The 26,311-nt window shown below is 35.8% G+C and overlaps 1 protein-coding gene across 2 annotated transcripts in view; it reads left to right on the plus strand.

The window, feature by feature from the left end:
- Window positions 1-15,779: 15,779 nt before the first annotated feature.
- LOC134670915 (paired box protein Pax-6) overlaps window positions 15,780-26,311 on the plus strand; it is an 84,851-nt gene continuing 74,319 nt past the window's right edge. For both annotated transcript variants that reach the window (XM_063528746.1, XM_063528747.1), the window contains exon 1: window positions 15,780-16,130. The gene's annotated coding sequence lies outside the window, so the exon portion shown is untranslated. The remainder of the gene's footprint in view (window positions 16,131-26,311) is intronic.

Genomic DNA, 26,311 nt, shown 5'->3' on the forward strand with positions numbered 1-26,311 from the left:
TAGCTAGACAGTTGAAATTTTCACAGATGATGTATTTCTGTTGCCGCTATAACAACAAATACTAAAAACAGAATAAAATAAAGATTTAAATGGGGCTCCCATACAACAAACGTGATTTTTGACCAAAGTTAAGCAACGTCGGGAGTGGTCTGTACTTGGATGGGTGAACGTTTTTTTTTGTTTTTTTTTTGTTTTTTTTTTTAATTATGGTACGGAACCCTTCTTGCGCGAGTCCGACTCGCACTTGCCCGGTTTTTGTATCTATCCTTGGTCACGGTCACGGCTGACCAGCGGCTCATTGGTTCGTGTCCACCTTTTCTGAAACAGCTTATCTTATTAAGATACTAACGGCACTTAAGCCCTTTTACGATCGCGATTATGCCTTTAAAGGATATTTTTATCACTTTACATTGAGGTATTTCTGTAAGGGCCCTGTATTTTTGCATGTCCAAAGGCTCGTATACTTTATAATACCTGGGAGAAAACATTATTTCAAAAATACGCGTTTTGCCAGAAATGAGAACTGTTAGATTTATTTATCGCCCCTGAAAACTCCCATATAGCTAAATTCATCGAAATCGCTAGAGCCATTTCCGAGTTCGCCAAAATATATAAATATATAGGTATATATACAAGAATTGCTCGTTTAAAGGTATAAAAGATAGGCTTGTCACAGATAAAATTAAGGTCTTGTGGCAAGTTAAACAAGTAGTAAACCACACATACCAATTCGACTCGAGTAGCTATCATACTTATCGCTGCTTTTACCATAAACTGACTAAACTGTAAATTTTTGACAGATTACACACAATAATAAGCCTAGAGTTAGGGTAACATTCCATTTCTAACCGCAGCTGCATTACTGTCAATTTTACTATGGAAATTGACAGTGACAGCGACGCGTTCAGTACCGGTAGTGCAGCTGCAGTTAGAAATGGAATGTTACCATTAGACCAAGAACAACGATTTTGTTGGCACACGCAGTGCAAGTGCTTTTTTAAATATAAATCTTCTATGAAATTTTGTCGTAGAAATGACACATGTACTGTGTGTGCGAACACAATCGTTGCAGACTTCTCTTGGTCTAACTCTAGTATAGTTTTGTTCTATTTACGTCCACTTTCAGCGGTAAATTGACTTGCTATTATACAGTGTGTTTTCTGTAACAGGAGCAATAAATTAAACTGTAGGCTGTACTCCTCAAACTGACCAACATTTGTTCAGCAACTTTTGAAAATAACTCATGGTTTGATTTTTATTACACTTTAAAGTTCATTCTAAGACACAATGTATTGCAAATTTTGTCATGTTTACAGCGTGACAAGCAACGTCAAACACACTGATGTCAGCGTACATTGAAGGCAATATTTATTTTGTATGAAAAAGAGGAAGTCTAAAGGATTCATAATTTTTAAAAGTTGCTGATCAAATGGTGGTCAGTTTGAGGAGTACAGCCTCTAGTTAATTTATTGCTCCAGTTACAGGAAGCATTCTGTATATATGAATAATTGAATACGCATCTCCTATGTCAATGTGACGTAATAACAAAGTAGGTAGGTACCTATACTTACTGTCAAGAAGATAGCCTGTATTCAATATGAAATTCTAAAACTTAGACACGTGCAACTGACGCGAAAATTTCCCACGCAAAGACGGCTCTTAAAGAAAACGCGTTAATGTCAAAATCGCTTGCAACCCTCGATCCTCATCCCGATACAATTATACTCAGGCCAATTCGAGTTTCATTCATTCGATCTGTTTCCGATATGATACTGTCAATGTCAAAATCGACTTTTTGGTTGAAGAAGACTTTTGACACAAACAGATCAGTATTATATCGGAGACATATCGAATAACTGAAACTCGAATTGGCCTGCTATACTCGTTACAGCAACATCTTTAACGACCGTTCAAGGAGAAATAAACCTTAAAGCACGACGATACAGTTTAGACTCCAATGCCGTTCCGACCCCAAAACTTTCACCTCTTTCAATAGGAGTTTAAACCTAAATACCTTTGCGTACGAAAGCTTTCACTTTTCAGGAATCATTTCCAATTTAGACCAACGAAAAAGCGACTCTATTTTAAGCTTTATACGGTATATTTTTGCGTTGTTTTTTGTAATTTCGTAGGCTTAAACTCTCGAAACCAATTCTCTAGGGTGCCAAAGGTTTAAAGCCTCCAAACAATGGATGGAACAATTCAATACTTAGCCGATTATAAATGTTTGTAGGTAAAGCGCTTATCGCCTCGCTCGTACTGAAAAACAGGGTTATAGTGAGGGGTTTGTTTTAGGAAGTGGCTAGAGGGATGTTTCCTCTACTTAAAATAAATTATTTCACACCGTGCACGGAATAAAGCCCCAGATAATAATTAGAAAAACATAGTCAGCAGTTATTTTTAAGCACCATTTCTATTTAATAAATCGGTTTGAAATATAAAAAGTAGGTGAGTTGACTGTGACGTCACTACATTCGTTTTCATATAAATTCCATATTAGCAAATTGTTTTGACAGTTCTAAAAAAGAAGCTGATTTGACTAGTAGGAATGTAGCCTATTGTAAGTATGTGGGCGTTTTCAGAAATAAATATCGAAAACCCGATTTTCACAGATCCCGGTGTTTTTGGGTTCTTTCAACTCAGTCACTAGCATATTCAATTTTGATGATAAAATAAAATGTCCCAAAAATTTGTATGAAAATTGTAAGTACATTCCACTACGTCACGCACATACAAATAAATAAATAAATAAATATTGGGGACATTTTTACACAGCTAGGTTGATAGCCCCAAACTAAGCAAAAAAATAAAAAAATAAGTGAAAATTTTTTTCGTACTAAAACGTGACGTAATGGAATGGACATTTTGGGAGATCTTTTTTTAATGGTGGGATGGAGAATGCTGTCAATTCTGAGTAGAATGAGCCCAAGAACGTCCAGATGTGAAAGAATCAGGTTTTCAATATTTATTTCTGAAAACGCTCATATGTATTGTATATTTATAGGCTTAGTAAAGACAATCAAAGTTAAATTGTCATAATTCATACTAAAATAATGATACAGTTTAATTGACGTATTTTTAGTCAGTACCTAATGTGTTTTGGAGAAGCTTGGTCTCCAATTTCAAGACGTATATTAGGTCTAAAACCGTACTATTAATGATAGTGTACACATATTTTTGTACTGAAATCAGCTTCCGAACACACAAAAATTGCACCGATTTGGCTGTAAAAATACAAACATTATTACAAATGTCGTAAAAGCGCCAAACTTCCTGTAACACTTAAGGGGCCCACTGATTAACAGTCCGCCGGACGGTATCGGCGTGTCAGAAGTTCGGAATTGTCAACATTTTGATCTAAATGACAGGCCGATACCGTCCGGCGGACTGTTAATCAGTGGGCCCCTTTAGGTAAACACACAAATACATGTCCTTATCAGGATTCGGCAGGGTCACTACCGACTAGGCTAGGCCGTTGAAGCTTTAAAAACAACACAAATCAAACTGTTAGCGCGAAAACTTCTTGTTATTCTTCTCCTAACCTAAAATGCACTTTGTTTACAACGAGGCTTGTCCCTTACTTCTAAAATTTCATATGCTTCGGTCTACGATAAATTGAATCCTAGTTCGTGCAATTAAAGTCCACATTCCTTTGACACAGCGCGCCCGTCACGAACGGCTGCGTATGCGCCGAGCCGAATAACGCTATAATTGGCCGAGTGCCGTGTGCGCTCACCCTTACGAAGATAAACAAGGATCTCGATAATTATGGTAATGTTTGTGGTAATAATGAAGATAGTAATAATATTTTTTTTTGTTACTACAAACTTTTTTTTATTTTTCCACGCAAAAATTTCAGTCATTTATATTTAAGCAAGTACGTATAGTAAGTAAGTACGCATTCTGACCTTCTTCGGCCATGTTTCTCGTCGTGGTAATGACTCTATAGAGCGTCTCGTAGTGCAGGGAAAGGTCGAAGGTACCAGGCCACGTGGTAGATCACCAATGAGATGGACAGACCAGATAAAGGCCGCAACTAAGTGCTCGGTTTACGAATGTACCCGGAATGCTGCAGTCCGCGACGAATGGCGCCGTATTAGCAAGATCATCACTCATCGAGATTTACAATGATGACCACGACCACTCTGGCAAGAGTGTACCGACTAAGAAGAAGAAGAAGAAAGTACGTATACGCCACAACGGTATGGCGCGACGAAAGTACAGCGCTGTCGCTTAGACCGAATTTCCCATTCGTTCAATGTATCGATTTGCCATTCACTCTCCGTTGAGGATAACAGAGCGGCGTCGTTTCTGAATGGTGCTAAAAGTGCCTCACATTCAAGAAATACTTGTAGGTTACCTACACATATAAATACATGATATGGCCAAACATTTTAGTTTTAAGATTTGAGTACAGTCAGCAGCAGAAGTTGCTAACCACGCGAGGTGTTCAAAATTACCTTGACACGACTTTATTGTTAAGACAATAAGAGCATGTCAAGGTAATTTTGAACACCTCGCCCGCTTAGCAACTTCTGCTGCTGACTGTACGTCTAGTACACAATTGTCCTTACAAGCCTATGTTCCAAAAATATGTTAACAAGCCTCTAAGACACAGACAATAAGGTCGTGTAAATATATTTTGAAACGTTGGCTTGTTAAGATGTTTTTGAACTCGACCGTATCAAAGTTAGTAAGTAAATGTCACTGAACATAATAAAATCACAGATAGGTAAATGTGTAATGCGTTGGTCTAAGGTTTTATCGGTCTAGTTTTGTTCTATGATATTTGGCTTAATGGCGCTTTGGTTAGCAACCAGCCTAAAAATTAAAAAACGGATTTGACACTATTCGTAGGATTGACAGGTACTATGCTGGCGCCATCTGCAAAATAGTTCGACCAGCCAACCCCATTAGGCACTTATAATTTTTATAAATTATTGAAGGTGCGAACGGTATAAAAACAACGGTTTTCATAAGTTCCATTAAGGGAATGAATTTAGTTAATGGTTACTTCATAACATAAGTAGTTTATTTTGGCCAATAAAACGTTTTGCAGTTGAATTAAGATTGATTTTTTATCATTAGCAATTAAATACTTAAATCCATTCCAACGGAAACCAGTACTTTTGAACTCTTGAAAGGTGTGGTACAGTTCCAAGTCCATATTTTTATTTTGCGAATAAAATAACGCATTTTTGCTGCATGTATATTCATTAAAGATACAGGACATTTTACCAACTTTTTTCTGAGGATTCAACTTACGAATTTAAATACCAATATCTACGACTGTAAATAAACTTGACTAGGTATATTATTTCAATTTCATACTTCATACATAATATAAAATAAGCTGTCGGATTTTTTCAGCTTTTTTACACATCAGAACAGAAGAAACGACAATCACATTTATTTTATTAGCCTCCGTGGGATATTTAAATTGGGTATCGTCTTGGGTCGTCCCATTCGTTTTTCGTCAAGTTCTTGAATTAGTCCTATTCTGCTTTCGTCACTCATTCTACATTCGTCACAATCGTCAGTGGCTTTCAATGTAGAATGAGTGACGAAAGCAGAATAGGACTAATTTAAGAACTTGACGAAAAACGAATGGGACGACCCAAGACGATACCTTAAATAAAACAAAACAAATATAAATGCAGATATAGTTGTAAAAGGGGTAAAACAAGCAACAAAAATACTGTTGTACTAAAATGTTGCCAAATATACAAAATTTCACAAAAAAAGTTATAGCACAAATATTAACACCATTAAATAATGGACGCCATTAATCCGAACAGAATGTAGCCAATAATATGTCAATAATACATTTTCATAAAACGAACAGCCGTTCACAACGCATTTTCGATTTTGGAACACGGAGCGTCGGGAAAATGCCGTCGGGAGGTTGCCGTCGGATTCCGATAAACGCCATTCTCCCCTCCACCAATCACAGGCCAGAACACGCCCAGACAGAGAACGAGATACCGCCATGCGGGAAAGCTTAGCGCCAGAGCGAGACGGCGCGTATACGTGTGTTTACATGCTATGGGGGAATATGATGCATCTGTGTTGTTTTAGTATCGGTTACTGTTCGGTTATTTATGTATTTTGTTTTTTTCGCGATAGGTAAGGAGTGGATTAACTTGAAATTATGTGAATATTGTATACGAGTTATTGCGCTTAGGGATTAAATTATAAGCCACATAATTTATAATGTCGGTAAAAATAATAAATATACTTGTGAAACTTCAGAAGTTGAAGTAAAACTCTTGTAGCTTGTTGGTAATGTTTTTAAACTTGGAATTTGACATTATCGATGCGTTGCTTCCAGCCATAGAGTATAGACTTACTTATAGTCTATAGGTGTTGTCTATGTGTGCGTGAAGGGGAAACCGCGGGAACGCACTGGCAGCGAGGTGCGTCACATTTGAAAATGGAATGCCTTTTCAACTTTTCCAGATATTCGGAGAGCGTTCTTTGTTCGAATATTTCTTTTTCGTGTTCCGCACGCCATTGTTTTGATTTTGTTTTATCTTTAGGTAATGTTGCGTTTTTGTTGATTTGTTTTAAATGAGCGGTATTAATGAAAGAGAGATTGTTGCCGGGTTGGCTTGAATTTTGATGTTTTTTTATAGCTACGTTTGACCTTCAAGCTTTTGAATTGTAAATGAGGTAGAGTTTGATGACTGTATCTGACTCGTTGTTAAATACAGTTTGGCTGACGAAAGTCAAATGTAATGAAACAAAATTATTTAACAACGTCATTGGTTAAAATGTACGAAACCATGTACCGTATTTCTGGAATTGGAACATTTGGAACCCATGGGGCTATGTAAAATTAAGAAAATTATAGTAACAGCACCAGTCATGGGACATTTAAGAGGAAATTTGGAGTATTTATGATATTTCCCTTAAACATGTAAATGGTCTACCGCTTAGCGTGTTAAAAGATGAAAGTCCTATCCGTCTTTCATGTTTTAGGCGTGTTGTATCAAAGATACTGCAATTAGTTTCCACATATTTAACAAATTAAAACTATACTTTTTTTCTCCAGTCATGGACACCAAAGTTTCAGTAATGGGCCCCCGGTAATGGACGTGGATCCAGTAATGGGCCCCCTATAATGGACATTGCTCTATCAGTATAAAATATTGAAATGGGGAATAAATTACGGCAAAATAAAACAATTTTTGGTATAAGCTTTTATCGCTGAATGTATTTTTCTTTCCACAGCCAATTATTATTGTATTAGATCCATCGAGACAATTCTAATATACCCTAACACAATTAGTTAGGGTTTAATGCGATAAAGTTCCCATGGCCACCTCCTGTCTCCATCATCAGATCAGGTCCATGTTATCATAATATTGCATTATCATCCGATTTGCATACTTAATTACAATAATTACGTACTTACACAAAATTTCAACTGAATTGGAAATCGAAAAGTGGCTCAAATTCAGCTACAAAGATTGGACCCACACTAACACAGGGCAAGTTAAATAAAAGTTTGGTAAAACGATATTAATTTATCCGAAGTCCGAGAATACCTCCTGATTGACATATTTCTTAACTACATTTTATTTCTGTATTGTTTAAACATGAAATTATGGCACAGCAAGCATCATTCTGTCATTTGTCCCATCATAGGAGGTACGCAGTTTTACAGCTCCTATAATGGGATTGGGCCAAATACCACTATTTTTTTATATCTGTGGAGTCACAACATAGTGTGTTGTATACCTTATCTCATGGTAAATGCAATTAACAAAACACATTCTAGTTTTCATCAAGTATTAATTAATTAAAATTTAGTAAATTAACTCACCTCTCTTAGCGAAGTTGTTAAGAATTCGTAGTGGTATTTTTTTTCAGTGACACGACAACTTTTGGGTTGACGCCAATTTCTTAAAAAGCAACCAAATTTAATGAAACTTCAAACTGAAACAGCTCTAGGACTCTTATTTATGATAATATACAGCCAGTGTTTATAAACTACTTTTAGATACTTATTTTAGAGGAATTATGTTTTTTTGTCCCATTACTGGTTCCACGTCCATTATAGGGTCCACTACTATATACATTTTCAGACCTGATGTTGTGCTGTGTTACTATTTTTATCTAAATTGTTTTTTTAAAGTAGTTCAAAGCAAAGTTTCTCATAGTTTCATAATAACCCCGTGGAAAACTGAAATAAAATAATTTATTTTCAATTTAAGTACTTGTTGTATTTTAGGTTACCATTTACCTTCGAGCAACACGGAACCATTTACCGAACTCTGTCAAATTATTCAAATACGTTATACTTTTTTTTAAATTTGAATGCCACTACTTATTAATTAAATTAATAAACAAAAAATAAATCAGCTCACAGACCACAATCTAACTTACGGCACGATTCGGGAAATGAATAAGAGATGCACTAGATATGAAATAGTAAAGATATGTGACGTTCCACGGCAAAAGGTACCTTATGGCGGCTGGCGCCGCGATTCGGGAAATTAATTAGAGATTCACTAGATATGAAATAGTAAAGATATGTGACGTTCCACGGCAAAAGGTACCTTATGGCGGCTGGCGCTTACGTCGCATAGCGCCGCAATAATATTGGAGCGACGTTAATAATCGTAAGCGCCAACCGCCATAAGGTACCTTTATCTGTGGGACGTCACATATCTTTACTATATCGTATCTAGTTAATCTCTAATTCACTTTTCGAATCGCGCCGTTAGACCCTTAACTACATTATACAAGATACAAAAACTCCCTCACACAGTCCGCCACACAAAAACAATGCGACGAACGAATTTAAAATATTAATTATATGTACCCTCGTAATAAATTCATAAATAAAGAACTGAATATGTAATCGTTGTAAGGGGAATATTAACACTGCCTGGGGTATGAATACATTGTTTATTATATAAGAGTTAATGAAGTCATCGAGACGATATTAATGTATAACGAAGCCTAATATTTTAATATAATCCATTTGAGAGTTTTATCTACGAGTAACTATACACCGTGTTTTTATTGAATTCCGTTAACTTCGGGGTATGGTTAAGAACGTTTAAGTGAACTAGTTAATTGGCATAGTTAATTTACAAAAAGAGTCACGATCCTCAGCAATGGGGGAGCGATTAAGAAGAAGAGAATTTACAAAAAAAAAATTAAATGTAGCATATAGCGTTGTTGTAACACGGGCATTACATTTAACTCAACCAAACAATTGAAATCTGTGACATATCAATGTCATTTCGAACATCGATCAACCGAGATTGTACTTAAGTTTAGTAGCAAATGTATGAACTCATTCTTAACACTAACCAATATGTAAACCAGCCCTAAGGCAAGTGTACACGCTTGTAGAGGCCTTATAGGAAAAAAATAAATTATTGAATATCTCCGAAATGGAGTTAATTAGAACATCGGTGTCTTTGAGAAAGTTACTTAATTTAAGCTCAGGAATGCACCCTTGAAATTAACGAAAATAAAAAAAAAACACGGTGTAGAGTCGAACCAAGCTAACTCTGCGTGGCAATGGCAATAACAAAGTGTGGCAATGTCATTAATGTCCTTTTGTTATGCAAATATAACGTTTTATAACCCATTCCCTCACTTTTTTCTTTTCAAATCGGTGCAAAGTTAACTTAGACATTAGTTAATAGTTACTATGATGGACTCTAACCCCCTTATCCATAAAAGCACTACAAACCTCACTTAGCTAATAATCGTTTGTCCTTATCTGACATTTTGTCTTATGTATTTGTAGGAAAGGGATAAAACATATTATAATTTAACTAAATCAGGCCCGTAAAGTTTTATGAATAAGGGAGTAATACTTTCCCATTGGCTTTTGTATGCCTGTTCTCCCCAAAATCTTAACCTAAAAACTTTTTCTAAAACTGTTAATTTCCAAACCAGCACCTCAAAACTATCCTACACCTTTGCAAAAGCGCCATAAGGCGTGTCACACACCTAATCCGCCGAGCGAAGGCCGCGATCTAAAACCGCACAAGCCGCGTTTGCGGAACGATCGACGCTAATCTGTAACCTATCGGTGAAAACGCACATCCTTTTTTAATGCACTATGGTGGACCAAGTCATAAGAGGAAGCGGGTAAATTATCCCCAGAATAAGGTATGATACAACTGAAGTACCTAGTTTATATACACCCACAACAATTATACGCTGATGTGTATAATTGTCGATGTTGTGCGTAGCCAGTGCGTAGCAGATCCAACTTCTTCTTCTCTTCTCTTCTTCCTCAGCGAGTATGCGCCCACTGTTGGGCATACGCCTCTCCAAATCTCATCCAACCATTTAGATTTGCTGCTTATCTCCTCCAGAGTGGGCCCGCAATCTTACACGCAGATCAAACACGCAGCAGATCATACACGGAATCGTAACTTGGGAGTCGAGTCGTCAAGCTTATCGTTCACTCGATTCCAGAGATTTTCGCCTATTCACTAACAAACTTTATTAATAAATTAATAAATAACATACAATTTAAAACTATGTATTAATAAACTAAAAGTCTAATATGCGCCTTCACCCTGCGTCGTACCTGGCTCACAAGTCCCATAAGGCCTGTAGCATTCCCTCGCTGCACTAATATTGAGATCTGCTGAACCAGGTACGATCCTGAGCGAGGGTAGGTACAGGTAAATATAGGTAGGTACATTAATGACATAAATCACTTGTCTCTCGTTACATAAGATGCAATGGAACTTTGAAAGTGGGGTAGGTTTGTTAATTCCAAATACATATATTCTAAACTAGAAGCACTTTCTATTGTAACAACAGTACGTAGGCAAGATGCCATGATGAGCAAGGCATACAATACCAAAGTATACCTTATTAATATGTTCCGTGAGCGCAAGTGTTGGTAAATTACGAAGTAGGTACTTATATAGGTTTTATAATTATGGTTCTGGTTTAGTAGATATTAGGGATATATTTTCAAATTTATTCCGCTTTCGAAGCTGCCCCATTTCCCAGTGAACCTTACCTCTTCCTCCCATCCCTTGGGCCACTCTCGCCTATCGGTGTGCACAAAGCACATCCCAGCGCGTGCGGCGATGCGTGTAAGACGCGGCAGCTGCGCGTACTATACCCATACCTCATAGATGGACCTTAAGTCTTGGTAATAAAGTTGAAAATAGGTCAGTGGCAATGATACTATGGGGTTGTAAGGCTAGCTGACTGCTGGCTCTGCTGCATTCATGATCGCCTGGTACATTTATGGGTAGCAGTTTGTAAGTACTTATAGGTTATATAAGGTAAGTACGTTTAGGTCAATTTGTTATCAATAGAAAAGTATTTGCGATCCAATTCTACTTATGACATCGAATATTGTCAAAACGAATTTTGACTGCTAGAAAGTAGAAACCTGAGGGGCTACCGTGAAAACCCAAATTCGCAAAATGCGGGGATTTTTCACTCTAACTATATACGCCGTCATTGGAGTAAAAGAGAAAGATCCCAGCAATTTGCGAACTTCGATTTTCGCGGTTATAGCGCTGAACTATTTAGTTACATTACAAAAAGTTGTCTCGATAGAAAACACATCAAAACCTGGGGATATCTCACTAAGGCCCACTTGCACCATCCCACTAACCCGGGGTTAAGCAGTTAAACCGTTAACCCATGTCAAATTGTACTGGTAACTGGTTAGTGCAAGGAACTGGGCCTAAGAAGTACGCATATAGAAGAAAAAAAACTACGATTTTCCCTAACGTTTTTGATCCTATTAAAACATTTTAGTACAGTCAGCCAAGAAAGTGGTTTACCACTTTTCGACTCTATCAATCAGATAATAGAGTCGAAAAGTGGTATACCACTTTCTTGGCTGACCGTACCTAACCCATACCTATAACACTTAGGCCCACGTGCACCATTCCAAAAACCCGGAGTTAGCCGGTTAAACCTAGCGTTACCATGGTTACCAGTACAATTTGATACTAGGTTAACGGTTTAACCACTTAATCCCGGGTTAGTGGAATGGTGCAAGTGGGCCTTAAGTGATTAAATCTACTCTAGAGTATAATATTCCTAATTATAATTAATCTAGTGTATTATTCGTATGTTTTCTTTGATAACAAAATCAAGATCAATACCCGACACCATAAGGTCAAAAGTTTTATGTTTTCCAAACAACGCAACTTCGATAAAATCGCACCAACAATGGAACTTGCGCTAATTTTAAATTTCTACTCAAATCAAGTCAAGCTCGAAAACCCTGCACAATGACGTATAAAAAATAAATAATACTTTTTGTAAAGAAAGTGTTTGTCCAAGAACAATGTATAGTACCGCAGCGGGTTGTCCCTTAGACCAAACTTCTTTATATTTCTTTGCGTTTAATTTACGCATCGGCGGACTTATTTAACTTATTTTGTACCAACGGATTGTTCTTAAGACGTTTTTTTAACGTTTTTGTTACATTGTTATTGTTGTTCAGTATTTGTAGACCGTGGAAAATGAAATTGGGTGAAGTAATGAATTGCAAGTAGTCAGTTATCTTACGGCCACTGGCACCATCCCACTAACCCGGGGTTAAGCGGTTAAACCATTAACCAGTGTCAAATTGTACTGGTAACCATGGTTCGTTTTTGCTGTTGTAATTATAGCACCGCTCACAATCTCTCTGCTTAGCCTTAAGGTTGACTGGTAGAGAATGCCTTATGGCATTAAGTCCGCCTTTTGTACTATAAGATTTTTCTTTTGTGCAATAAAGATTAAATAAATAAATAAATAAATAAATAACACCAGGTTTAACCGGTTAACTCGGGTTAGTGAAATGGTGCAAGTGGCCCTTATTAGGGTTTTAGTGATTTAATTGATTTGAGGGTCAGTTTTAGGCTATAATAACCAGAAATCGTAAATATAGCATTTTTGGTGCAGCGGAGTGGTGTTAACGAAATGGGTATAAACAATTTCAACCCTAATGATTAATTAGCGTTAATTACGTTAATATTAACCTTAATTTACCATTTCAGTTGGAATTATCTATACCAATACCGTTAACATCACTCCGCTACACCAAAAATGATGTAAAATCTACTATGTCTGATACACGGTTAACTGAAGGTCAATTCAAAGATAACTATTATTATGGATTCGAAATTTTACGTAGGGCTAACTTTTCGATATGGACCCTGTAATATTTCTATACAAAAATTGTAGTTAAGCGCGCTACAATTCCCAAAAGCATAAATAAACATAATTTATTATCAAAAAAAAATACAACTCAATCATACCAACCAGCCGCATCGAAAACCATGACACAGTATCGCGAATATCACAATAGGTAAGTAGCGAGCGTGAAATAAGGACGACGTTGCGTCTACTTAAACTCATAATGGCGGATGGGCATTTAGAGCGCGGTGACATACGACATTGCGATTTAGGGGCGCGAATTAGGGCTTGAATCAGAATGGTGTTCTTATTGGAGTTCCAGTATAAATGGGCCAGTTTAAGTGTGAGCTCTGATTTTATACAGTTATTAAGGACGTCAAAGTCACGTTTTATACTGGTCTTTTTGTAGCTTTGAACGGTATGGGGAGAAAATAATATAAGAGATACCCGTGACGACGGCCGCGTGTCGCCTTTGTTACGTCTGTTGATTTTTAACCGACTGAAACTAAGCTAAAAGGGTATTATTTCTAGCAATTATATCCTCTAATACTATAATTATAAGGTCTAATATTGTGTAGTTGTAGTAATAAATCGGCGTAATGCTTAGTAACGACATGATTAAGTTTTGTGCTATAATTTGGCGTGACGTTGCAATGTTAATGGCATGGCGTGAGAGATTTTTGGCACAGACAATTATTAAAACAAATAATATGAATAATGGCACAGTTCATTACTTAACATATTGATTTTTTATATTTTTTTAAGGCCCAGACGGAGATGGCGGGAGAACATCGACACCTTCAGTAGGTAACTGGCCGGAAAAAGCACAACAACGGGAATTATGGAGATCAAGGGGAGAGGTCTTTGCCCAGCAGTGATGGGACACTATAACGGGCTAAGAAAAAAAATTAACCTCAGTGCGTACTCTTAGACCAGCTTACCTTACGTGTCTTCCTGTAGGTACGTCTTTCTGAAGTCAGTCGTAAAGTTTACAGTCTCGGTTACGGTCTACGTTAACGCCCGTAAAAGGTTTCGTTAGCAGGAACTTTAACGAACCGTCATTTGGCTTATGGCTAGTCGTATAAGTTAAGATTGTCTTATTCAGAAATCTTGCACATTGAGCCCTGAAACGTCAGTCTATATTAGGGTTTAGAACGTTCCTGGGGTAGGAACAGGAGAGTGAACACTTAACGGGTTAAATAAAAATATGAGGTTAGCTTAAACTTTAAAGCGTATGTCATTGTAAACTTATTACGCAGATCCGACCTTTTAGCTTAGCTTTATAATAGGAAAAAGTCGTATGTTACAACAAACCCAGTATGCACAGTATGCAGATACGCGGCTCAATTCGAGCTTTAAGATACGTCAGTTAATAGATCTAGAAACAATATGGATTAGATACGTCAGGGTCAAATGTGGCTATTCTTCAAACGTCACTTTTGACACTGACACATCTAATCCAGCATATGGTTTCTAGATCTATTAATTGACGTATCTTAAAGTTCGAAACGGCCAGACGTTTTTTTCACAACACGGTAGAGTAGGTAGTTTTAATTCTATCAAGCCTTAGAACAAAAAGTCGTATGCTACTATTTTCACAACACGGTGCTCACGGTGGAGAACTCAACCCGACTGAAACTGTATGGGAACTGCGCGCCGCCATTGCAGTTGTCGTGCAGTTCCCATACAAATTGCAGTCGGGTTGCAGTCCGCCTGTACCGACCCTTAGTTCTTTCCGCTAATGAACTCGACAGGCAAGGATAAGCTAAGTAAAGAGGTTCAATTACTCGGAATGAGTCGGGTTGAGGCTTTAATTGATTTTTTCGACGCGAAAAGATAAAGGGGTTTGTGAAACTCTACTTTAAGTAGGATAAACTACTTACTTAAACAATTTCAGGGTGAACTTGCATTATAATTGATCCTTACCGAAGTTGGTTACAGTGAGCAGGAGTTTTACTGATTTAGCTTTTTCATTTTAGATGCAATTGTGTTATTAATTTTGTAGTGTGGATAAAATCATGGTGGCCAAAATATAGAACTCTAGAGTTACAGTCTCTCTATTTCTGCAATTTTTTTAATGAACCTATGATTTTTATTTGTCAAAAAACTTTACAGTCTGTATGGAAAGACAAGTGTCCTGTAATATAAGGGAACGAATACATTTTATAACTTTTCTGTTTTACAACAGACTCTATAATTATATAAAGAGGAAGTTAATTTTAAATAATAAAAATATACAAGTGTAATAAAATAGCTGCTGGGAAGTATTGATCGGTGTATGTATAATTTAATCATCTTTCATAAATATTAGCGACGCCATTTCCAAACCACTCTTTAGTTAAAAAATAATTTTTTAAAATGGTTCAGCATTTTAGAAAAAAGCAACAAACGTAAAAAGTTCGCGTCGTTTGGTGAAAATTTATAAATACATACTAGCGGTCCTTTAGTACAGTCGTTATCAGATATATCGGAGCGGTCGAGGCGCTCACAAATATCTGAACACGCCTTTATTTTAAGTATAAATATATTTAGGTAAGTTACAACTTTTAAGTATTTAGTGACGAAGTGAACACTTCCGAAAACAAAATAACACGTAAAAATTATCAATAAATCCGATTTTCAGTAAAACTCAAAAACAACTTCCCAGCCATTTCCAATTTCCAAAAATCATAAAACAGTACAATCGGCAGCATTGTCAAATTCTCAAGACGTCCATACAGCGCGCCAACAACGTCTGTGTGCGCCTCACTGTGCGTTTGAGTGTGTGCGTGCACCCACCCTAGGAGCAGGCCCCGCCCCCCCGATGCTCACACGGCTGACTTGGAATCAGATGGCTGGGCCAGTCGCTAGCCAGCCGTGACATCGTGAACGGTTGGCGGGTTATTTCTCACCCAATACATTAGGGTTACGCTACACTGACCATTGAGATACCGTAAGGTTTTATTGACTGTGATGTTTGTGATTGTGTTGGACTGTTAGTGAGATTTGAGGTAGGTGGTTTTTGATTTTTAGTGTTTTAGGTTAGGTCTTAAGTTTAGGTCATCTAGGATACCTTAAGTCATTGATGCTGGCTTGATTACTGAAGTCGGAAGTTGAAGTGTCATCGGATGTATAAAACCTGTTTTGAGGTTAGGAAGTCTGAAGAGATTTTTCAGAGTTTTCATCAAGAATGGATTTAAAAACAAGTCCTTTAAGTGATTAACAGAATTTATCTAAACAATTTAAGAGACCTAATATGCATTTACTAAAAAATCTAAAACCTTAGATATTGAATAATTTAAAATTTAATTCGGCTCTACCGTCTGTTACGCCGTCTCTACTATTAAAAGCTCGCTAATAACAATTACTGTATATAATAGTAGCTGTTAATTAAGTATAATGTAAAGGTTACGGTTTTAATTTTAAAGCGAATAACAATCAATAATAATACCTATACTAAGTCATCATTTCCATTTTATTAAAAGATGGAAAACATACCGCACGCCAAAATAAGAATTACAATTACAAATGAAAGTAAAACTTAAAAATTATCAACAAATTTATAAATAATTGATATACAAAAGCTACCTGTTCAAATAAAAAAAAAACTTTATCCCTATCTGTAATTCGATATTTTAGTTTGAGCCAAAGGTTGGCGTTACCCGAAATTGAAATAAAATACGTATTGTTATAGATAATTTGTAAAAGTAAACATTTGGCGTTATTGTGTTTTTTTTAATTTCCATTTTATTAAAACATGGAAAACATACCGACCGCCAAAACAAAAATTACAATTAGAAATGAAAGTAAAACTGAAATATTATCAACAAATTATATAATTGTTGTACAAAAAGCTACCTGTTCCAAAAAAAAAACTTTATCCCTATCTGTAATTCGATATTTTAGTTTGAGCCAAAGGTTGGCGTTACCCGAAATTGAAATAAAATACGTATTGTTATAGATAATTTGTAAAAGTAAACATTTGGCGTTATTGTGTTTTTTTCTGTAATTTGATATTTTATTTTAAAAGTTATCTGAGGAGATTAAACGCGGTATAACTTAGTAAGGGTAACTTTTCACTTACTAACCTCGTTAAAATTTCGGTTATAGTTTTTAGTTTTTTTTACGTTAAAATTTATTTGTATAATGTAACATTTTAAATAGGTAAATAAATAAAAAACAGGTCTGTACTAAAAAAAAGTAAGTTCGTCTGAAAGTACCTAAAATATTGAAATTATGAAAGAATATTCCTGAAAACATACCTACTGATATTTAAAAAAAAGATAAGAACATGCCTTAAACGTAGGTAATTACGCTAATTACATAAACAATCGAACTAGTATAAATAAATAATGAATTAATTAATTGAATGAGATTGATATTTAAAAAAAGGCTCGATTAACACACACACGTAGAAAATATATATTTAAATACAATTTCCAAATTTTGATAGTTATTTTTATGTTCCTGTTCTTGTTCATATTGTTTAAATAAAGATATATAAAGTTAAAAAAAAAATTAAAGAAGGTACATATTAAAATTTCCATCGGCAACTTTTATACGCAAAAAAAATATCGACCCAAAGCAAACAAACGAAAAACGTCAATCGAAGACGCATCTGACGACTTTGATCCCACCGCCATGAAAGCGTGTAAGTCCGAAATTTGTAATTTCGTTAAATAGAGATCTCGAGAGCATTGTTGGCAGCAAATAATTTTTGCGGTAAGCGATACTTGGGACACAATGGAGGACGGCCGTTCGCAACTCACAATAGATTTTTTGTATGAATTGCTGAAATTAAATGGATGTAGGAGCGAAAATGTTGTATTTAGGTATTTGATACTAAGAAAACTATGGGATATTTTATTTTTTCTGCACTTTCAATCTAAACTAGTATTGTTCATCGATTTTTTAATATTTAAAAACGAAGATTATACTAATAAAAAACTAAAAAAAAAAATGTTTAAATCTTATTTCTTCAAATACTTATTCCAACATTGTTTTTTAGTTTAAGAGAAAAAATGCTTAACGAGTGAACTACTTGACATAAAATAAAAGTAATACTTACTGTCTGGAGTCAACACAAATAAACTTATTTGTACTTGACATCAAAGAACGCCATAAAATGTATAAAAATCAATAAATCGAGTGATGTCAAGTCAAGCGTGCCGACAAGCACATTCATTCACAGAACTATTATTTATTTCAAACTCTGTTCAAGTGTTGACACGCATTATAACAACTCAGAGGGGAATCGGCACTTTTGACATTTTTTTTGTCATATTAATGACATTTTTTGACAAAGAGAGACATAACCATTGACAGTTGCGCTCTCACTGTCATTACACGGCTAAATGTATGAACGGCGTGTAATGTGACATTTTAGTGTTAAGTAATCGATGTCATTTTGAAGTTGAGGGTCTTAATTTTTGACACTAATCCCTGTTTGGCATTTCCTACCAAATTGGCATCGGATTTTTTGTCCTTTAATTAAAAATTTATTTTGATGATTTAAAATGAGAACTATGTAAACCCATATAGCGGGTCTCTTTAGTTTCCCAAAAAGTTTTAAGTCATAATGTAAGCATATTAATTAAAAAAATGAAAATCGTACCAATTGACAACATAACTTTTAGCAATAATGAAAAAAAAACAATTATTACTCTAGTTTCACTACGCACGCACAGAAATAGTTTTATTAGCCTGAAAAGTAATACTTACTAAAAACATTTAAATATATAATAGGTATATCATTCAGCCATATTCACTTCATTCCATTAAACCGTACTCCGAACTTAAGATTTCCTCTGTATAAGACTAAAAAAATAAATTTAAAAGCCAGCTCAGCTTAAGGAAATGATTTTATGTAGTACGTTCAAATAATCTTCTTAAAACTGAGCGAAGCCGCCCCCGTTTTACGGCCAGATATGATACCGAAGTGTTATTAGCCAAAAAAATAATCCTTCTCAAAATAACAGGTCTCAATATCCTCACCCTTTCGGTCTTAATAAGGATTAAGATATACCCTTTTTTAAGTAAAAAGCTTTTCATGTATTTGTGACATTTTTTTTTGGTGATCAAAACGCCGGCAGTGTTTTAAATAGCCGGATCGGTGAATGTATAATTTTTATTCAATTAATTTGTCGTTTTTGAAAGTAAGTGACATTTTTTTTTGATAAAAAAGCGTTTTGTACTGTCGTGCGAACGGTTAAGCTGATTATGCAAATTTGGTTTAAACTTGTAGTTGTAAGTATAAAATGCAGTTCAATTCAATTATTTATTGATAAAAATATAATTTTACATGTCAGGAGTCAGTCTGTCAGTAGCAATTGAAGTATTAAATGATTGATTAAGGTTAATGAATTTTTTTTATCAATCTAGAAAAAAATGCACGCAATTGCTGCAAAAATACACAATTTAAACAAATACAACGTGGTAATAAAATATCATCATCATCATTTCAGCCTATATACGTCCCACTGCTGAACACAGGCCTCCTCTCATGCGCGAGAAGGCTTGGGCTATAGTCCCCACGCTAGCCCAATGCGGATTGGGGACTTCACATACACCTTTGAATTTCTTCGCAGATGTATGCAGGTTTCCTCACGATGTTTTCCTTCACCGAAAAACTAAAAAAAAACAAAAAAAAAATAAAAAAATAATAATAAAATATAACTGCGTCTAAATAAAATACTTCAAATTCCATACAAAGTAATCACCAGCTTCTAAGTTTAGTGCATGTTGGCTGTAAACAAAATGACTAAAACATATTTGAATAGAGGTTATTCAAAAAGGCGAAATGAGCTCGAATCATTAGTATGAATGGGTCGGATTCCTATGAGATCACGGGTCAAGCGCGGCGCAGAACGAAAACAGCATAAGTCTATTTCTAACGTTTTTGAACTTATGTTTTTTTAGTAACGGAGAATATAATTCAGTAGTAGCCGGTAGAAAGGCGATGTTATACACATCACAATAGTGGACGATTGATTTATCGTGCCGACAAATCAGACGGCGGGTAGAGATAGCAGGAATGGCATGTGATACACACAAGTAAAGTACAGCGTACAAAAAATATAACGATACAGATCACTTAATAAAATGTTTCTTGTATTTTTTACTTAGTAGAAAATGTTAGCTAACTAAATTGTATCTCAGATTCTCTTTATTCTTGTTGACACCAGAAAAACTACTCTTAAAAAGTGGTTTCTATCATGCTAAACATGGTTTTTATTAGGCTGTGTAACTACCAGTATTTGGTTATTTTTAATACATAAGTCAAAATGACAGATAAAGACAAACGATTATTAGCTAATCGAGGTTTGTATCGCGTTTATGAATAAGAGAGTGAAATAATATAAAAAAACTACTTACTCTACATCTTTGAACTTCATAAAATTTTATTAGCAAAATGTATCCGTTAATTATCACAAAGTCGGCAAATTTTCCAATAACTTGCTATCGGTCGTCAGCAGAATCAATGGAACAAATCGCCCGGCGCAACCTCCGAGCGATAGTAATTTATATCTATTCTGACGACCGTCTAATAGAGCTTAAAGCGCTAAGTGTGCGGTAGACAGCAGGCAGCATTCAAACAAGACGTTATAAATATTTATGATTAAATATAGTACCCAATCCCCCAAGTCCCCAATCCGCATTGGGCTAGCGTGGGGACTATAGCCCAAGCCCTCTCGCGCATGAGAGGAGGCCTGTGCTCAGCAGTGGGACGTATATACGCTGAAATGATGATGATGATGATGAAATATAGTAATCGAAATATCTTCAAAAATATATATTTAACATAATTATTTATATAAAATTAATATATTTCATATTATGTCTGTGTCTCACGGAAGTTTTGTTATTAAAATTAATATTTTTTGCCTTTTCATTGATTGAAATAGTTATTTACGATACAAGTGCGAAAAAGAGGAAATTCGAAACGAGTGGCGATAAATTAAAACACGACCGAAGGGAGTGTTTTAAATCGACACAAGTTGCGAATTACCTATTCGTACGTGTATCGTACAACGTTTTACAGTACATACCCTTTAAACTTTTGACATCGCACGAAAAGTGCTATTTTACGCACTAGTGCGGAAAAATAGGACCATATGTACTGTAAAGTTTTTTTTTATGATACCTACATTTTGCTTTAATGCATAAAGTACCTTAAAGCAAGATTTAATCAATAAAATACGACATCAGACAGATTAAATAAAATTCTCGTTAGAATTTTATTTCAAAATGACAATAATTTTAATAATTTTACAGTTACATCATTTCTCCAATTGGCGTCTAAATTTGCTATAATTATATTTTTTTATAATTTTACTTTATCAAGAATAGTACTAAAGTTAGACCGTAAAAAGTCTGCAGCGATTTTGATAGCCCACGCAGTGCAAGTGTCATTTTAAACGTCAAACTTCTATGAAATTATGACGTATAAATAACACTTCCACTGCGTGGGCCATCAAATCCGCTGCAGACTGCAGACTTTTATTGGTGCGACTATAAGTACTAGATATTAATGATATGATATTATATATTACATATGTAGCACATGCACCGTGTATTTGAGACTAAAACAGTAAAAAAACTCTATTCTCGTATTTAAAAATAATGAACGCAAATATCAAAGCGTGACACTCGAAATGTCAAAGCTTTAAAAATGTTTCTAGGGCCGTAATATTAATTATGTGGGTAGGACATAAAAGCTCCCTTTAAAAACGTGAATAGGAAGCGAGCTTTGACGCTACAACTTAACTTGAGGGTACTTGTCTAAATAGATGTATGTTTTGTATGTTTTTGTATGTGTACACGCATGCGGATTGTATGGTGAAATTTAAGGGTTTCGTTCACTTTGATTTATATAGGAATGTCTCTAAAACCTGGTACTCATGGTAGTGCTTGTTAAATTGATGCAAAAATAGGGGCTAAGCTAAAGTGAGAAATTATCAAATCATACTTATACTTCTCTCAGTTGCTTTCCGCTATTGGAAGAAGCTTTTCTTCTAAAAAATCTAAAATATACCAACTTTCTAATTGCTTTAATCTAAATAAGACTTTTTAATTACCTTTTAATTAATTTTTAAGATAAATATTTTGATTATAGTATATTTTTTTAGCTTGGACATTTGTAACTAAGTCTCATGCTTGAGGTGTAATTTTATTGTTATTTAAAAACCAAAAATTAAAAAAAAAGATTTAAATAAACCGGTATGCTCCAACACCGACACTAAACATGGCCGCGACACTATCACAAACACAAAAAGAAACTAAACTATTGGCATCCAGGACCGCGCATCAGCCCCACTTGCGCCCAATCCGAATCAAAGCGAACCTAATGAGCTGTGCGCGGAACACACCAGACATCCGATCCTATGGTAATGCGTCTCAAAGTGGATGGAGCTTTCCTAGTCTAAGGCGCTAGGAAACTGGGAATGTACTGTGTTTAACATTATACGGCCGATCTCTACACTCGTACACAGTCATAAAAAAACTAAACTATCTTTACATCTATTCTGCTAAGGACCGCGCAAGGCACCTGCGCCCAATCCTAATCAAAGCGAACCTAATGAGCTGTGCGCGGAACACACCAGACATCCGATCCTATGGTAATGCGTCTCAAAGTGGATGGAGCCTTCTTCGTCTATGGCGCGAAGTAACGGAGTCTGACTATTTACCGTATTTAAGGTCCCATTTTCATATTGATTAGTGTACTACACGTGTGGTGTGTCTAGTAGCAAATGTATGAACTCGCACTTAATTTAAATGCCTCTGATAGTTAAAATCTGTTTTGTACCATTCTAAAAAACACAACTAAATATTAGACAATAAGGACAAAATACTAGTAATTTTATAACTGTCTTCCATATCCGTTAAATCCTTTTGTCTAAATTAATTCTTTTTTGTAAATAACTTGACACATCCGTGTTATGTGATATGCCATACTCAATCTAGTCACTTACTTACTTATATTTTCGTGATATGATGCTAAAAGACCGATATAAATAAAGAAACATAGTTTAGGCTTAAAATATGACAAATATATTAAGTACCTACTTATTAGCAATTTTTCTCAAATCTGTATTACAACAAATAATTAACTATTGCTGTAATACTTACCGTCCACATCAATAATAACCTAAATTCGACACCTTATTAGATTACTCACCCAAAAAAACAAAAATCTCACTTACCACCTTCCACCTCACTATCGACAACATTATCTCTTACTCAGAATTTTAAAATACCGACTTAGCGGGTTTCCCTTTGACGGAGCCAGACGGCCACTTACGTAAAAAACTGTTTTTTCTGTCGTTACTTAGCGTAGAAATTCCGTTTTTGATACCAAGGTGAATTTAGTTTGTCTGCAACTTCATTGTGAAATTATGCGGTATTTGCTGCATGTAAAAACGTTTGCTTTCGTAAAAACTAGTGTTATGCCAATTCTTGGGATTAGTTGCCAAGCGGACCCCAGGCTTCCATGAGCCGTGGCAAAATGCCGGGACAACGCGAGGATTTGATGATGTCATTGATGACGTAAAAACGTTTGCTATAAATTGAAAATGAGCCTTAGATGTAAACTTATACCGTGCCCGCTAAAATTAAACACGAGAAAGTCATTGTATCTGTCTGTCTGTCTGTCTGTTACTTCACGCTGAAACCGGTGAACCTATTTAGATGAACATTAGGTAGGTATTTGAGGAGACAGTGTGAGACATGGTAAACGGCATAGGATAGTTTTTATCATGGAAATCATATATTACACGCAGACGACGTCGCAGGCAGAAGGTGATTTGATTAGATACTTAAAAGCGTTTAAAACTGCTTACATTTTTGTTTATCCGTCCTTAGTCCCACTAAATATATATAAACAAAAAAATGCACTTTGCACAAAAGTATGTAAAGGCCATTATTTAATATCAATTAGGAATTACATAAAGGCTTAAGGCATTAACACATTCACTGCCCCCGACGCACATGTGCGTCCACCGTCCTACAAGTTTGTTCCTAGACCACGCCCCCTGGCAGTGAATGCGTTAAGTCCGTCTTTTGTAGGTTCACGTCAACTTTACGTGGGTACTTAGGTATTTGGCATAAGCCAGCCCATTATTTCAAATGCTACACAACTTACAGAAATCCCTTCGCACGCTTACAGCAAGTCCACTTGTACTAACTAATTACACTAATTAGGAACAAGTTTTCGTTACCCGATACCACAGATGAAAGGGCCGCCGATCGCGAGATAGCGAGTGATGAATCTGTCCGCTGTAGTCTGTGGGAGAAAGTATGGCGGCGCGATGGTGGGTTGAAATTAAACTTTTATGTTTGCGTAGTCTTGATCAGATTGGTATATTTAACATGAAATTAAGTACATATATAAAGGACAAGTGCGAGTCAGACTCGCTCACCGAGGGTTCCGTACTTTTTAGTATTGTTGTTATAGCGACAACAGAAATACATCATCATGTGAAATTTACAACTGTTTAGCTATCACGGTTCATGAGATACAGCCAGGTGACAGACAGACGGACAGTGGAGTCTTACTAATAGGGTCACGTTTTTACCCTTTGGGTACGGAACCCTAAAAAAGTATGAAAGTATTTTTCACCTTAATACCTAATAAGGTGAAAAATACATACACGGTAGAAACTTATGGACTCTTTTATAATTATTATTATTTCTTTAAAAAAATATCGGACTTAAGGCTTTAACATTTTAATATAAAATACACCTCTCGACGGCTCTTTTATTGAACTTTAATAGCCGGTATCAAAAGCCATTACAAAAAAGCCCTTTGCCAGCGAACATGACATATGACATAACCCGTTTTCTATGTAAGTGTGTTTGTAGAATAATTTGAAAATCCCTATACAATAAAAAAATCTACAATTAAAACCCACTGCAAAAAGCCACACCTTCAGAATCCAATTAGCAAAAAAACTCAATAAATTGTGTCCAAACTTTCACTCAAGTGTAAGTACGTACTCAGGTACTCACTTTGACAAGACTCAGACCCGGCGACACTGTAGGGGCATATCAAAGCGAGTCGATGCCGGGACTTGAAAAGATCAAATGCGGATCGAGTGCGGGGTTACGATTTGTTGGGCCTATGTTTTGGTATCGATCTAAAATATAATAAACACAATATTTGAGACAAATTAACTTAGTTTATTAAAATATTTTGAATTGTGTTTTTTTTAATAAGTTTTTGAAGACCGTTTGAAACCAGCCTCCGCCACTGGAAGGCTTGGTAAATTTTTCTTAAGTATACCTATTACGTCTGCTTCAGCTTTCAATTAAATAAAATTGTTATACCAAAGTACGGACGGTACGGAAGTACTCGTAACAAGTAAGTACCTATAGTCAGACCGTAAAAAGTCTGCAGCGATTTTGATAGCCCACGCAGTGCAAGTGTCATTTTAAACGTCAAACTTCTATGAAATTATGAAGTATACATAACACTTACACTGCGTGGGCTATCAAATCCGCTGCAGACTTTGTTTGGTGCGACTATACCTACTATTTATTAGTGCGAATAACTAATAAAAACTTGACTCGTGTAAACTGGCCTTATAAAAGGCGTATCTTTAGGTAAGTTCTATTGTTATGACAATAAGTAACACATAGGTAAATTTCTAATTTCAACATTAAGTATCAATTTATCTAAAATTTGCTTACTATAAATCTGTTTTAGTTACAGATCGAAAAAACCATAACCCTCTAGATTCGAACATACGAGTAGTTGGTTAAAGAAAGGCTTGATTTCGAAGCGTTATGAATAATAGATGTATCGTTTTCAACTAATCACTTCAGACAGACCACTCATAATTTCATTAGTCAATATTCTAAAACGCACCGTCATATAGTAGCGGCAGCGGCCGCCAACGTCTCAGTCAAACAGAGACTCAAACAAATCGGCCGACAGATCGACAGACATCACTACCGTTCGGACTGGGTGGTACGGGCTATCATACCATCTAAGTTCATTACAACGATTACAATCGACTCACGACCAAACTATTCCTGATATGCAACAATAGATGGCGCTGCATTCAGCACCATCATTCAGCAATTACGCCCGCACTCCTCTAACTTACCGCGCTAAGCTAAGTTTAAGTAAGACGGAAGCATGTTCGGCGTCGTCTTCAAAGGAGTGATTGTGATTGATGATCCGATTGTCTAA

Source organism: Cydia fagiglandana, chromosome 14 (genome assembly GCF_963556715.1).
Source record: "Cydia fagiglandana chromosome 14, ilCydFagi1.1, whole genome shotgun sequence".
In the NCBI taxonomy this organism is placed as follows: Eukaryota; Metazoa; Arthropoda; class Insecta; order Lepidoptera; family Tortricidae; genus Cydia; species Cydia fagiglandana.